Source organism: Cetorhinus maximus, chromosome 5 (genome assembly GCF_964194155.1).
Source record: "Cetorhinus maximus chromosome 5, sCetMax3.hap1.1, whole genome shotgun sequence".
In the NCBI taxonomy this organism is placed as follows: Eukaryota; Metazoa; Chordata; class Chondrichthyes; order Lamniformes; family Cetorhinidae; genus Cetorhinus; species Cetorhinus maximus.
In genome coordinates this window covers 66,056,823-66,072,648 of record NC_135883.1, presented here as the reverse complement: position 1 = coordinate 66,072,648, position 15,826 = coordinate 66,056,823, and positions in this window count along the sequence as shown.

The following is a 15,826-nucleotide window of genomic DNA, read 5'->3' as shown; positions in this document are numbered from 1 at the left end:
CTACTCACCAGTCATGCCATTCTTTGGCAGAATCGATCCTTATGACATGACTTTGGGGGACTGGAGTCAGTATGTAGCATGCCTTGGTTTTTATTTCATAGCGAACGAAATTACCGTGGAAGAAAAGCAGGAAGCCATCCTTTTGAGTGTATGTGGTAGCGAGAGATACAATCTCATCCGGAGTCTGCTGGCCCCGAACGTGCCCAATTCTAAGTCCTTTAATGAATTAGTGGCCCTCATGAAAACGCATTACCAGCCGAAGTGATCCATAATAATGTAAAGGTTTAAGTTTAACTCTGGAGTTAAGGCCTCGGGAGAGTCCATCACAACCTATATAGCAAGTTGAAGCAGTTGTCAGAACACTGTGACTTCAGGGACACACTCAATGATATGCTGTGGGACCAGCTAGTTTGTAAAGTTCATGATGACGCCATTCAGTGCTGTTTACTTGCAGAAGTCGACATCAATTTGAAGCGCGCCCTGGAAATAGCACTAGCCATGGAAAGTGCTGCGAGAGACACAACATGGCACTGTTCTTCATATGAGGCAGGAGCCTACCGTCAGGCGTGGTGCAAAAACCAGAGACACAGCAGCGAAGCTAGAGGCACTGTTCGCTGCTAGAAAGACAAAAAGGCCTAGTAGAAACATTTCAGCAGCAACTCCAAAGTTAATTTGTTATAGAGGTGGGGGTGACCACGTACCAGACACCTGCAGATTCAAGGAGGCAGAATGTCATTACTGCTACATAAGAAAGGTCACGTTATAACGCAATGCAGGGTGAAGTCGAAACCGCCCATAAGGCAGCAAACCAACATGACTGAATTGAACAATACAACAGAACCAGAAGCTGCCGATACCAACATCTATTCCCTGTACAATGTCACAGCGGTAAAAACCGAACCTACTACTGTCATAATCCAGGTTAATGGGAAGCCATGAATAATGGAGGTAGATACAGGAGCCTCAACCACAGTGGTGGGAGAGCACACATTTAAATATCTAAATGAAGGTACCCAGCCACTGAATCTGGAGCGGACAATGGCTCAACTGAAGACATACACTGGAGAATCTATACAGGTAAAGGGCATCATCACAGTACCCGTGTTCTATAGGCAACAGACAGCTCAGCTTCCAGTGGTCATAGTGACAGGTGAAGGACCTAGTCTTCTGGGCTGTGACTGGTTACAAAAAAATCAAGCTTAACTGGTCTGAAATATTTCACCTGAGAACAGGAGGAGTTCCTGAACTGTTAAGGAAATACGGCAGTGTATTTCGGAATGAGTTAAGAGAATTGAAGGACCTTCACATGCTGCAAGGACCCCTCAGGTCAGAGTTGGTTCCTCTGGAAAATCATGAAGAGAAACAAAATGAATTTAGTGCCACTCTGAACAAACTGAAGAAACAGTTGGCAGAGAAGACTTTTCAATATTCCAAAAGGAAGCCAAGAGATACAAGAAAGAGACAGAAGAGCTGAAGAATCAGCTAAATGAAACAAAAGAGACATTAGAAGAAAAAGTTGCAGAACTTTCCATGATGCGAGTTGATAATGAAGTCATGGGTAGCTCAACTACCAAACTCAACCAAGCTAAGATTTCGCCAGAGGGAAATTTGGCCAACTGTGAAATCAAAAGGAAGGATGAGACAAAACTCTACGGAAAACAGAAAAAGAAAAGACAGAAATTGGATCAGAAAGGCCCATTGGCTATGTCTCAAGAACCCACTCCACAGCCAAGAAAGGTTTTTCCCAGCTAGAAAAGGAAGGTTTATCTGTACTATTCAGAATGAAGAAATTCCACCAGTATCTGCATGGATGACATTTCACCATTATGTCAGGCCATAAACCATTAATGGATTTATCCAGCGAGGATAAGGTCATTCCACCAATAGCATCAGCAAGAATACAACGTTGAGCTTTGATATTATCTGCGTATGAGTATACCTTTATATACCATCCTGGCTTACATATTAAAAATATGGATGCACTCAGTCGTCGCCCGTTGCCAGATAGCATTGTACATGCTCCAGTGCCACAAGAAGTTCTGCTTGTACTGAATTTCTTGGATTCTTCGCCTGTGTGTGCAAAGCAAATTAGAAATTGAATGAACAGAGATCCAATTTTGTCAAAAGCCAGACCTGGTATTGCAAGGGTGGTCAAATTCACCAGTGTCTGAAGAGATAAGACCATTCCATGCTTGAAAAACAGAGTTAAGTTTTCAAGATGGCATCTTGTTGTGGGGATCAAGAGTTGTCATCCCTTCACAAGGAAGAGAACCACTCTTGACAGAGCTTCACGGTGTGCATCCAGGCATATCGAAGATGAAAATGTTTGCATGAAGCTATGTCTGGTGGCCAGGCTTAGACAGTGACATCGAAAGCGTGGTCAAGCAATGCCTCCAGTGTCACCAACAACAGAAGTTGCCTGCTTCAGCTCCTCTGTGTCCATGGGAGTGGCCTGATGACCCTGGGTTAGGCTACATATTGATTATGTAGGACCATTCTTAAATACCATGTTTTTGTTGATCATGGATGCACATTCTAAATGGATGGATGTGTGTGAAGTCAGATCGCCAACATCGGGCACAGCTATTGAAAAGCTGCGTCATTGTTTTAGTATACATGGCCTACCGGAGGTCATCGTTTCTGATAACGGTACCGTCTTTACCGTTATAGAGTTTCAGAGATTCATGAGTTTAAACGGCATCAGACATATTGGGCAGAATTTTACGGCAGCGGGATTTTACGTTCCCGCTGTCGTCAATGGGGTTTATAATGTCTCGCCGCATTTTACAGCCCCGTCCCCGCCAAAACGGGGCCGTAAAATTCTGCCCATTAAAACAGCTCCATACCGTCCCTCATCAATTGGTTTAGCTGAGACAGCTGTGCAAACTTTCAAATCTGGAATGAAGAGGTTATCAAAAGGTACTCTGGAAACTTAACTTTCCCGCTTTCTTCTCAATTATCATACGACACCTCATTCAACTACGGGTTCAACACCGTCTGAATTATTGATGAAACGCTGCCTACGTACAAAACTTCGGCTGTTTCCAAACTTAGAGGGGAAAGTAGAGAGGAATCAGAGTAACCAAAAACTGAATCATGATAGTCACAGCAAAGTTCAAAGATTCACTGTAGGAGACGCAGTTTTCATGCAGAATTTTGGAAGTGGACCTTGTTGGATTCCTGGAGCTATTGTCTCAGGAAGTGGTCCCTTGTCCTTCCAGGTGGAATTGGAAGACTGAATTGTTCAAAAACACATGGACCATCTTCAGGATAGAGAGACATTCCAACAACCTGTTATTCTGCCTGTGACTAACGTCAAACCATCGATCCCTGAGGTGACAGATCAACTAGAATAGACATGCCCAATGTCTCTGTAGAATTGCTTAACCCTGAACTGTCATTTTCTAATGATGTATCTGGTGCTGCAGTTCCTGATCATGTTAATCCTGTGGAAGAACCTCATGTGGTAGAGCTATGCCCTCTAAGCAAATAAGGAAAGCACCTCAGAGACTTAATCTTTAATATCCTGAGTTGTATATATGTATATGTTGTTGGACATCCAAATGTCCTCTGTAAATAGAACCTGTAAAAAAAACTAAAGGGGTAGGAAATGTAGTAACTGAATGTACAGCCTCTCCCACTATCTATCAGGGGTCATGTGATTGTTCTTGGAGGCTCTGACCAATGAGCCCTAAACACGGGTAATCCGGGGGTGGGGGCTTCTGTCAAGGACCTGGTTGAAGCATGTAGCATCTGAAAATCACTCTGTAATAAAGTGTATCTGCCTCTTGTTGAAACCTACCCGGTTTGTCAAGTCATTACATTTGCCCATCTTATCTGGGCTCCCTTCAGAAGAGTGTGGATGCTAGACATGTTGGGCAGGGAGAGAATCTCAGTAATAAGATTTTGTCTTGCCATCTAATCTTGCGTTGTCTCTGCAAGCAAGTCATGTGAAAGTGGTGTAACTTGTTTGCATGCCTGGAGTAAACTGTCTACATCTCACAAGCATGCAAGCGAGGACAACCACTCTGTATACTTTCATTTTGGTTGATAGACTAATTCCTCCTTGCTTGCAGACAATTTTTCATAGCTTTCCAAAGGCAACACTGGCATGAGCTATTCTAGAGTTGACTTCTTTGTCAATGTGAACTGCTCTGGAGAGGGTGCTGCTGAGGTAGGGAAATTTGTCGACTGCTTCAAGTCTTTGAACGTGACTGTAATAGTTGTACAATCAAACAGAGTTAACATGGTCTTCTGAAAGGGGAATCATGATAATGGCTGGATGAATGAGGATGGAGTGAAGTTATGGGTCAATAATGTGTAGAGTAGGCATCCCTGATGGCCTACGTAAAGAATGCAGCTCATTAGTGTGGGACATGTTCAGATCCCATATAACCGATGAGGTCAAGAGGTGTTTGCGAAGAAATAACACTCAAATTGCAGCTCTACCAGGGCGGGTCTAACATCAGTAGTTCAAATTTTGGATGTGTGCCTCTACAAGCCATTCAAGGATCATGTTTGTGCTGAATGGAACAGCTGGGTGGTTGTTGGAGAAAAAACCTTCACAAAGAGTGGAAATATACAGGATGGCCTGTTTGATGTTTTGTGTGGTTTCACCATCAAAGTATAGGATTCTATTAATGCACCAAGTGTAGAATTAGTTGGTTGAAAAAATGCAGAATATCTAATTCAATGGGTGGAGAGGAGAGTGTTTTATTGTGGAGGGATGATTCTGAAATCAAAAGAGCCAAATCTGATCCAGAGTGGGATTCTCACAATGATGCCAAAATGAATCAGAATTAACTCAATGAACTCTGTGTTGGATGTCGAAGACAATGCAGCTTTAAAATGCTTTGATTGTGGTTAAAGGTATCTTTGTATAATCAATTCATTCACTAAACCCTGATACATTGATTTAATATGTATTCAAATAATTTGGAATAGTTTGGTGAGTTTTTCAGTGAGTATTATACCTCCTGCCTTTAACATTTGACCCGGTATTGCACTAGAGCCTCTTCATACTGCAACCATTCCAAAAGAAGGTGTATCCAGCTCCAGCTTCTGTAATTTGTTCTTCATCAGCTGCTGTGTGGATGTTGTACCTGGCAAGTTCTCTCCCAACAAGGGCTGTTATTCATCTTTCTGGTTTGTCTGCTCTGGTGTAGTCCCAGTGTTTGCATGTTCCTCATGCCAATGGTAAGTGGTGTTACATTGGTCTTCTTTACACTTGTTGTTTGACCACTGTAATGGGATGCCTGTTAGTCACTATAGCCTGGCCAAGCTAAGTGAAGCAGACAATGTTTAGAGCACCTTTACTAGCCCCTCTCTCATACCATGGAGGGAGTGCAGTGCAAACCTGAAGGGGGCTTCTTAGTTGCTCAGGGGACTGCCGAAGTCCATCAATGCTTCAATCTGGTGAAAGGTTTACCCTATGGCCTGAACTGCTTGTGTGCAGGGTTGTGGTTACAGTTTTCAGTACATCCTCACCTGCTGCTTTGTCACTCCCCCAACATCACAGGACTTGAAGGCAGCTGGAATCACTGTTGCGCATCCGCGAGGCTGAGAACTATGTGAATAACACCTTTGGTGAGGCAGTCACACCGCAGGTTAGGAGTGTACAGGCAGAGAGGGAATGGGTGACCACCAGGCAGCTGAAGATAACCAGGCAGGTAGTGCAGGAGCCCCCGAGCCTATCTTGCTCGCTAATCAGTTTTACATTTTGGATACTGGCGAGGGTGATGGTTCCTCAGAGGAGTGCAGCCAGAGCCAAGTCTGTGGCGCCATGAATGGCTCAGCTGCACAGGAGGGGAGGAAGCAAAGTGGAAGAGCAATAGGAAATTCGTTAGTCAGGGGATCAGACAGGAATTTCTGCAGCAGTAAACATGACTCCAGGATGGTGCATTGCCTCCCTGGTGCCAGGGTCAAGGATGTCACAGAGCGGCTGCAGGACATTCTTCTGGGGGGAGGATGAGCAGCCAGAGGTCATGGTCCACATTAGTATCAATAACATAGGTAGGAAGAGGGATAAGGTCCTGAAAGCAGATTTTAGGGAGTTATTTTAGGGAATTTGTGTTGAGCTCTTCTACCCATTCTGCTGAATAAAATTTCTTATGGAAGAAAAGGCAAATCCTAACTCACCAATGGGGAGTCACATCAGCTACCCTCACTTGGTTTTGCCCAGCCGTGGTTTACTGGGGTGTGGCTGCTGTTGGATGAAAACAACTACTAGGAGCCACAGGTGAGAGCTAAGTGCTGGTGAGGACCCGTGATAGGTGAAACACTCCGAAGAGGGTGACAGAGAAACTACTTCATACACCCCAAGGGGTATTGTATCCAGAAAATAGAATCATCCAATGAAACAGCAAAGAAAGAGTCCATTTAGTCCAATGTGCCTGCACTGGCTCTTTGAAAGAACTGTCCAATTAGTTCCACCTCTCTGCTCTTTCCCAATAGCCCTGTGAATCTCCTTGTTTCTAGCATATATCCAATTTCTTTGGAAAGCTACAATTGAATCTGTTCCAACTATATAGTGTATTCCAGATCATAACAACTTGCTATGTTAAAAAAAAGGTATCTCCTAACTCATATCTCTCATTATTGTCTTGGACTGATAAGTGGCAGGTAAATGTTTGCACCACACAAGTGCCAGGCAATGACCACCTCCAACAAGAGAGAATCTAACCATCTTTCCTTGACATTCAATGGCATGACGATTGTTGAATCCCCCACAATTAACATCCTGGGGAGACTACCATTGACCAGAAACCAGTGTGATGAAATACTCTCCACTTACCTGGATAAGTACAGCTCCAACAACACTCAAGAAGCTTGACACAATCGAGGACAAAGCAGCCAGCTTGATTGGCACCCCTTCCACAAACATTCACTTCCTCCAACACCAACGCACAGTGGCAATAGTGTGTACCATCTACAAGATGCACTGCAGCAACTCACCGAGGGTCCTTCAACAGCACCTTCCAAACTCATAACCTCTATAACCTAGAACGAAAAGGGCAGCAGATGCATGGGAACACTGCCACCTGCAAGTTCCCCTCCAAGTCACACACCATCCTGATTTGGACTTATATTGCCATTCCTTTACTGTTGCTGAGTCAAAATCCTGGAACTCCCTTCCTAACAGCACTGTGGGTGTACCTACACCACATGGACTGCAGCATTTCAAGAAGGCAGCTCACCACCACCTCAAGGAAACTTAAGGATGAGTAACAAATACTGGCCTAGCCAGCAATGCTCTGGAAGAATAAAAAATACTGTCTACTTACCTGTTGCCCAAACATTCACAACACTTCCCACCCCCGATTATCAGCTTCGATCCTTCAGTCACTGTAACACTGCTCACTCTGCTTCCTAATACTCCTACTGCATCTTTTGTACCCGTTACTCTTCGTACTACTACCTCCTTCGCCTCCTCATACCCCTGCAATCAGTACTATTCTACCTTGACATGCACATTCCGAATTTGTCTCGCTACTCTAACACTGTTACACTTGCTTCGTACTCACAGGGAAAGTTCACACATGATAACAAGGAGCAGACAACCATAGGAGCAGGGTCACACATCATCCAGTTGCAGTCCCCACCTGAACAGGTCATGGATATGGCGGCAAAGGAGGGCATGTCAGGAACATGGCATTTCCTGTAGCTGGAAAAGAGATTCTGCAGGGTTTTAAACATTCTCCTCCTCATTCCCCTCTCACTTAAGGCTCACCCTTATACATTATGCTACTGATTTCCAAAGCTACTCATCTGTCTCTGCTTAACCACATCTCCAAATGCTAACCTTTATACCTCGCTTACATTTCAAATCTAGAAGCAACACAAAGTCTTCAGGGAACAGAAGATGAGGAAAGAAGAAGGCAGGGAGTGTCACGCAATGTGCAACCACCTAAGTCTGGTGGTGTATGTCATTCAGAGGGTAGGATAGAGGGGTCTGCATCGGGAAATTCACCCAGCTTGCAGGAGCAAGAGCAGGAAATAGGTCAGCCCAGGAAACAAATTGCTGGAGGGATAACTCTCACCCTAGCCCTCTTGCAGAGGGCATACATGGAGATGTTAGGGGCCCACCATGTGAAATAAGAACAATGGCGATTCCACCCTTAACTTCTCATTCCTGATCTGTGTGTGTGTGTGTGTGTGTGTCTGTGCGTGTGTGTGCGTGTCTGTGTGTGTGTGCATGTGCGTGAGTGTGTGTGCATGCGTGTGTCTGTGTGTGTGTCTGTGTGTGGCTGTGTGTCCATGTGTGTGTGGGTGTGTGTGTGTAGGGCCTCATTTTATTATTTTTCCTCAGGTTTTTAGTAACTAATAAACTTAATCTTTTTTTGACTCAAGAAGGCCTGGTTAAATTGGCTCCTTATAAAAAGTAACTACGTTTGGATTGGGAAAAGGTATTCACAGGGAAAGAATTTTAAACAAATCTTTGTTGCGACCAGCTGAGGCGGAAAAGAGGGGAGCCAGCTTATTCCTCCCCACCCGGTCATAACAGTAGCTTTTGAAAGGGAAGCACATAACTATCTTTAAAGAAAATAAAAGGGAATTGCCATCACTTAAATAGTATTGCTCCTGATCTTTGTGAAAATGATCGTTTCTGAAGTATCATTCCACGTATTCAGAGTCCTGTCTCTCTTCCTTATCCTTGATGCAAATATAGAGCAACTACAATTTTACATTCAAGTGGTTAGTTCAATAAATTCAGGAGTAGTGGAGTGTATCGTTATGATGCCCCCTTGATCTTTGTCAATGAGTAGTGTTTTTAGTTTCCCATTTGTGTATTAAGTATTCACATCTGCTGTAATTTGTGTGGTGCAGGTTAGAGTTGCCCATGAGCTTCGCAGACATCTACCATCCGGTCCCTCTCAAGGAGTTTGTTTTTGGGGCTTCTTGTGAATTCCGTTCTACATTGAAATCACATTGTCAAAGAGCTGGTGAGGCTTCAGGCAGTGCTGAGGAACATAGTTCAAATTGTTGGTAAATGGGGAGACATTTGTTTTCCTTAATTCACTGTACTTTCTGCTAAATGCAGAATTCCACATATAAGGACCACTGTTTCCATATCACTTTCTATTCAATATATATTTTGGTAGGCTCACAGTTTATTAATATGTGCAAATTACCCTAAATTAATGAAATTTGCAAAGTTTTTCTAAGTCAACCTCTCAATAGAGGGCAGTGTGGTAACGACTACAGTGCTGGAACACCACCCTAGTGCTGTGGAGTACTGTGGAGCAGATTTAATCCCTCACTCAGTTACACCCAGTCAAGGATATACCAAACAGAGACCAAACATCTCTCTGTTAGTGTTTGGGGGTGGATATGGCATGAGAAAATTGATGAGAAACTAGATACTTTGAATCTCAAACTGCCTTAATGAAAAACACATTTCCAAAGTCTTCATTAGGGTATAATAGTTATCTCTTGGAATGCATCCCCACAAGCCTATAAATGAGCTTCCTCTATAAAACAGATTAAGCAGCTCATTAAAGCTAATCTCTTTGAAATGTTCTTTATATGCTTTTAGTTCTCTGCATTATTACACTAAACTATAGCTTTTCTCATTTATGAAAGGTAAATCTATTAGGCCATTTGTTTTTCTTTCATTGCTGAAGATCCCTCACGATTGACTTTTTTCAGCAGGAAGTTTCCCTTCAATGTATGTTGTAAAAGTATGCTAATAAGAAGTCCATCTGGTTCCGGCAGGCCCGGATTAGACTGACCACCATATAAGGGAATACTTTCCTTTACACTGAATGTCACAGGAGATGCAGAGTTGGGTAAACCTAGCTATCATCAGCGTTCCTGAACTACAGTTTATTGACACCCTGAGCAAGATGAAACCATCCTATTGATAGGATCATTCCCATCAAATTAACAACAAAAAACAAATGATGGAAATTTGGTATGAATATAAAAACTACAAATTAAATGAGACAGGGTCTTCTACTATTTAGCAATTTATTTTATTTCAGTGTAGACAAGGATGCTTACAGTTCAGTAACAATGTAGTTCGTTTTCAACAACACATTGTCTTCCCATCAGCGGATTCCACATTAATCATTGCATCTGATTCCAAACCACATGGATAAGGTCTGTGACCATAATGCCATCACTTACAGATAACACAAACTCTGGTGTTTCCCATCCTTACGAAGGACTCTGAGTGACAATGTTATTTTTTATATTTCAGAACCCAAACTTGAGCCCACTGGGAATTGCACTGAGATTGCCCAGCATCCTATAGAGCAAAGAAACTTTAATCCCAGTCACTGATTTATGGGATGCTAATTATATAGCGGAGTGTACTGGACCACAATTTACCATTTTGGTCCATAGCGCCATTGCCTATATCTCTCAAGAATTTTCACTCTATGTGAAAGGGTTATAAATGCTATGTCTATCCACCCTCCTTCTGAGCTTCATACTCTATGTAATTGAGAGCTGGTTTGGAATTAATGGGCCAAATGACTTTCTTCTGTGCTGGAATCATTTTATGATTCTAATTTGCAAGTCTCAACTTCTCAGGATTCAACTTGCTATCACAAGGATCTTCAAAACCTCAACAAGACCTCCTCACAGTCTTCTCTAGTGTAATATATTCAGCTTCTGTAGTCTCAGGTGTCTGATGTGAGGTACTAGCTTGCTCATTCTTTTTGTGTTTTTTTTTCTAGTACAATGGTGTCCTTTCTATAATATGGTGACCAGAACTGTACACAACTCTCCTGTTCTCAGGTGTACAGTAGCATAGTGGTTATGTTACAGGGCTAGTAATCCAGAGACCATTGCAAATGATCCAGTGACTTGAGTTCAAATCTCCACAAGGCTGATGGAAAATTTAACTAATTAATGAAAGCAAGGTGCTGGAAATCTAAAATAAAAACAGAAAATAGTCTGGTAATATCTGTAGAGAGCGAAATAGAGTTAACATTTCAGGTCAGGACCCTCCTTCAGAACTTAAGGAAGGTAGGAATTTTGTGCAAGTGAAATGTCGAGTAGGGGGAGAATGAATAAAAGCAAAGGGTAGAGTGAAGGAGAGATGTAATGACAAAATATTTCATCATACAAAAAACAAAGGAAGTGGTAATTGTTGTTTATTTTTATTCTTTTACAGAATGTGGGCATCATTGGCTAGTCCAGCATTTATTGTCCATCCTTAATTGCCCTTGAGAAGGTGGTGGTGAGCTGACTTCTTGAACCGCTGCAGTCCCTGTGGTGTAGGTACACCCACAGTGCTGTTAGAGAGGGAGTGCCAGGGTTTTCACCCAACGACAGTGAAGGAACAGTGATATATTTCTAAGTCAGGATGGTGTACGGCTTGGAGGGGAACTTCCAGGTGGTGGTGTTCCCATGTGACTGCTGCCCTTGTCCTGCTAGGTGGTTGAGGTCGTGGGTTTGGAATGTGCTGTCAAAGGAGCCTTGGTGAATTCCTGCATTGCATCTTGTAGATGGCACACACTGCTGCTACTGTGTGTTGGTGGTGGAGGGAGTTTGCCCATCCCTAATTACCCTTGAGAAGGTGACAGCGAGCTGCCTTCTTGAACTGCTGCAGTCCACGAGGCATAAGTACACCCACAGTGCTGTTTGGTGGGGGAGTTGGTCCAGTTCAATTTATGGTCAATGGTAACCCCCAGGGTATTGATAGTGGGGTATTCAGTGATGGTAATGCCATTAAATGTTAAGAGGAGGTTGTTGGATTCTTTCTTGTTGGAGATGGTCATCACCCGGCACATGTGTGGCATACATGTTACTTGCCACTTACCAGCCCAAGCCTGGATATTGTCCAGGTCTTGCAACATATGGACATGGACTGCTTCAGTATCTGAGGAGTCGCGAATGGTGCTGAACAATGCAAAACCATCAGTGAACATCATCACTTCTGACCTTATGATGGAGGGAAGGTCATTGATGAAGCAGCTGAAGATGATTGGGCCTAGGACACTACCCTGAGGAACTCCTGCAGTAATGTCCTGGAACTGTCCTGGGTTGTAGTAAAGCAAAAAAGGGATTTGTCAAGATTAGGTTTGAATGGCAGAATAATGAACAGCTGTGCCTGAAAGTAAAGGTATGAAAAACAAGATTTAGACTGGCACATACAATAGGAAACAGAAACAAAATTGGGGACAGACTTTACAGTCTGAAATTGTTGCACTCAATGTTGAGTTCAGAGGCTGTAAAGCCCCTAATTGAAAAATGAGGTACTGTTCCTCAAGCTTGCGTTGAGCTTCACTCCAACAATGCAGCAGGCCGAGGGCAGAGATGTCAGGGTGAGAGCAAGGTGGAGAATTACAATGTCAGGCAACCTGAAGCTCAGGGCCATGCTTGTGGACTGAGTGGAGGTGTTCCCCAAAAAGGCTACCCAGTCTGCGTTTGCTCTCCCCAGTATAGAGGAAACCAAATTATAAGCAGTGAATACAGTATACTAAATTGAAAGATGTACACTTAAATCAATGCTTCACCTGGAAGGAATGTTTGGGGTTTTGGATGAGAGGAGAGGGGCGGAGAAAGTGGTATAAGGACAGGTGTGAGAGAGTGCCGTGGGCAGGGGACAGTGAGTTGGGAGTGACTCCGTATTAATAATATCATTTGTTGGATAATGTTTGTGCCATATAAGTGGGTGTACTGGTCAGGAAAGAAGCGGCTTAACACTTGTGCAAGACCACACTAAAATTCTCCACCTACAAAGGGACAGCTGAGACCTCAAAACTTAGAAATGCTACTAGCACAAAGATTGTGTGCTCTCCTGTTCCCCCACAACAGGGTCGAGGATGATGAAGAGACATTAAAACATAGATAGTCAAGTGTTTCTTATTTTCTAGATTCATTTTATGTGGCACTGACTCAAACATGGTGGCTGCAACAATATAGTTCTGCCTCTGTGCCATTTTTACATTGGTACGTCTTAATTACACTGATGTGTCACTATTGCTCTATTAGATACGTGCACCTATTGTTTTTAAGCATGCAGTGAATAGCTTCAGAAAGTCATGGGTTTAAGCCCCACTGTAGGGAGGAGCAACATAAGCTAGACTGACCCTTATGCCTCACTTATATGTCAGTCTGAGAGAGCACCAGAGTGTCAGATGAGACATTAAAGTGAGGCTTGACCTGCTCTCTCAGTTAGAAGAGGTGGTAAATTCCTCCGCTCTGTTCAAAGAAGAGCAGGGAACTCTCCCAATGTCCTGGATAACATTTATCATTCAATCAACAGAAACAAAAACAGATGCATTGGGCATTTATCGCATTGCTGTTTGGAGCCTTGCAGTGTGCAAGTTAGCCATTGCCTTTCTCTGTATCACCACAGCAGCTAGTAATTAATTGTCTGTGAGGTGTTTTGAGATATCCTGCGGACGCAAAAGATACGATATAAAATGCAATTTCATTCTTTAATTTCTTCTCAAGCACCATTGCAAATTGCAGCCTGTGTAGTTCTGATGGTACGGGCACTACAATTAACTTCATTTTTTCTCTGCTCTGAGGAGCAACAGCATTAATTCAATTTTCCTTTCTGCACTTTACTCCGTCCATGTCTGCTCGGTGTCTAGGAAACCGATAGGAATGTAAATTAACAAAGAAGTTTCAGGTCTTCTCCTGCTTTGCTGCTGTAGTTTGAGCAGAAGGCCTCTTGTCACCAGTAAATAGAGTTCCTATCAAAATTACCGTAGCAGAATTGGAAAGTCCTGAGAAAATTCCTCGCCCTAGTGTTTAATAACATTCCTCCAATAAATCAATGACCCCATTCCCCTTTCTCTGCTAATCGCTATCTGAATGCTTCACTTCCATACTTTGTGCTAATTAGCTTTTAATACTTGTGTTTATCAGACTTGGCGTTAAAATTATATGGTCAATAGAATGTTTATCATAATTTCATCCCATTCAGGATAATGCCTTTTAATGAAGCAAATCTGTGTTAAGTGTATTCGAGACTTTAAGATGGTAAAGAGTGCCCTCTGGTGCTCCTTATAGCACACTGATGAATAGGGGCTGACTGAAAGCCCTTTTGCATTGGAGGAAGAACATCAAATATGAACTCAATAAGAATAAGCTCATGATTCTCCTACACACACAGGCCGGTACAGTTCTTTCCCCACCCCTTCAAAGAATATAAAAGTTAGTCTATTCGTGAGAACATAGGCCATTTCAGGAGCAAAATACTGCAGATGCTGGAAATCTGAAATAGTAACAAAAATTGCTGGAAATACTCAGCGTGTCTGGCAACGTTTGTGCAGAGGGAATGTTTCAGTTCCACCTGAATTATGAATCTATTTTATTTTTCAGATGGTGTGCATTCTCAGCATTGCTCATGTTAATTCACATTTTCAGCGTTCAGTTAGGCTTCTCGCTGAGTTTGTCTGCATTGAGCAACTCCACATCCTCTATTCTCAGCTCCCTTTACCTTTCCTCTCAATTCACTGCCCTCTTGACCTCCTTCAAACTTTCCCTCCAAATAAACTCTATCCGCTTTCAGGAGCATCCTCCCTCCTCCCCCTTTCATTTTCCTATAACCTCTCTACATCCAAACAATTTTTCAACCACTTCATTCTTCACCAGAAACTGACATTTCTTTCCCAACCTCATTCCCCCCACACCCCCACCACTCCTTCCCCACCTCCAACAATAACATTTCCAACCATCCAGACCTGAAGGATGGTGCTAGAAGGAAGGATTTCAAATGTTACACCCATGTTCAAAAGTGGGAGAAGGTTAAACCTGTAACTATAGGCATTCAGCCTAATATTAATGGTGGGGTAACTGCTGGGAACCACAGTCCAACACATAATTAATCAATTCATAAATGACAATCAACACAGGTTTGTTTAAAGCAAATTTTATTTGACAAATATAATTGAGTTCAATGAATTCGATGAAACAAAGGAGCGCGCCAAAGGTCGTGCAGTTGATGCAGTTGTGCATATGGGCTTTCAAAAGGTTTTGGTAAAGTACCACACAATAGGATTATCAAATTAGGGGCCCATGGGATATGGGGCAGTGGCAGCGAGGTCACTGAATTGGCTAAGAAACAGAAAGCAAGGCTGAATTAGGCAGATTCTTTTGATCATCAAGCGTGTTAAGGGTTGTGGGGAAGCAGGCAGGAAAGCGGAGTTGAGGCCACAATCACCTCAGCCATGATCTGTTTGAATGGTGGGTTAGCTTTGATGGGCCGAATGGCCTGCTCCTGCTTCTATTTCTTATGATCTTATCAAGAGAGTAGTGGTGAATGGTTGTTTTTTCAGACTGGAGAAAATTGTCGCCTGGTGTTCCCCAAGGGTCAGTATTAGGAACACTGATCTTTTTGATACATATCAATCACCTGGACTTCATTACGGGCACAATTTCAAAGTTTGCAGATGAAACAAAACTTGGAAATACAGTAAACAATGAGAAGGATAGTAAACTTTAGGAGGACACCCATAGATTGATGAAATGGGCAGACACCATGGCAAATAAAATTTAATGCAGAGAAGTGTGAAGTTAGACAAATTGGAAGTAAGTGTGGGAGGAAGCAATATAAACTAAAATATACAATTTTAAAAATGGTGCAGGAGCAGAGGCCCCTGAGGTTTATATACGCAAATCTTTGAATGTGGCATGACAAGTCGATAAGGCTGGTAAGAAATGTATATGACATCCTCGGCATTATAAGTAGAGGCCTAGTGTAACAAAGCAAGGAAACTATGCTACATCTTTAAACATCACTGGTTAGGCCACAGCCAGAGTAGTGTGTACAATTATTAATACTGCAATTCAGGAAGGATGTCAACGGCTTGGAGATTTACTAAAATGATACCATGAATGGGAGGGTAATAAGAAATGCTTT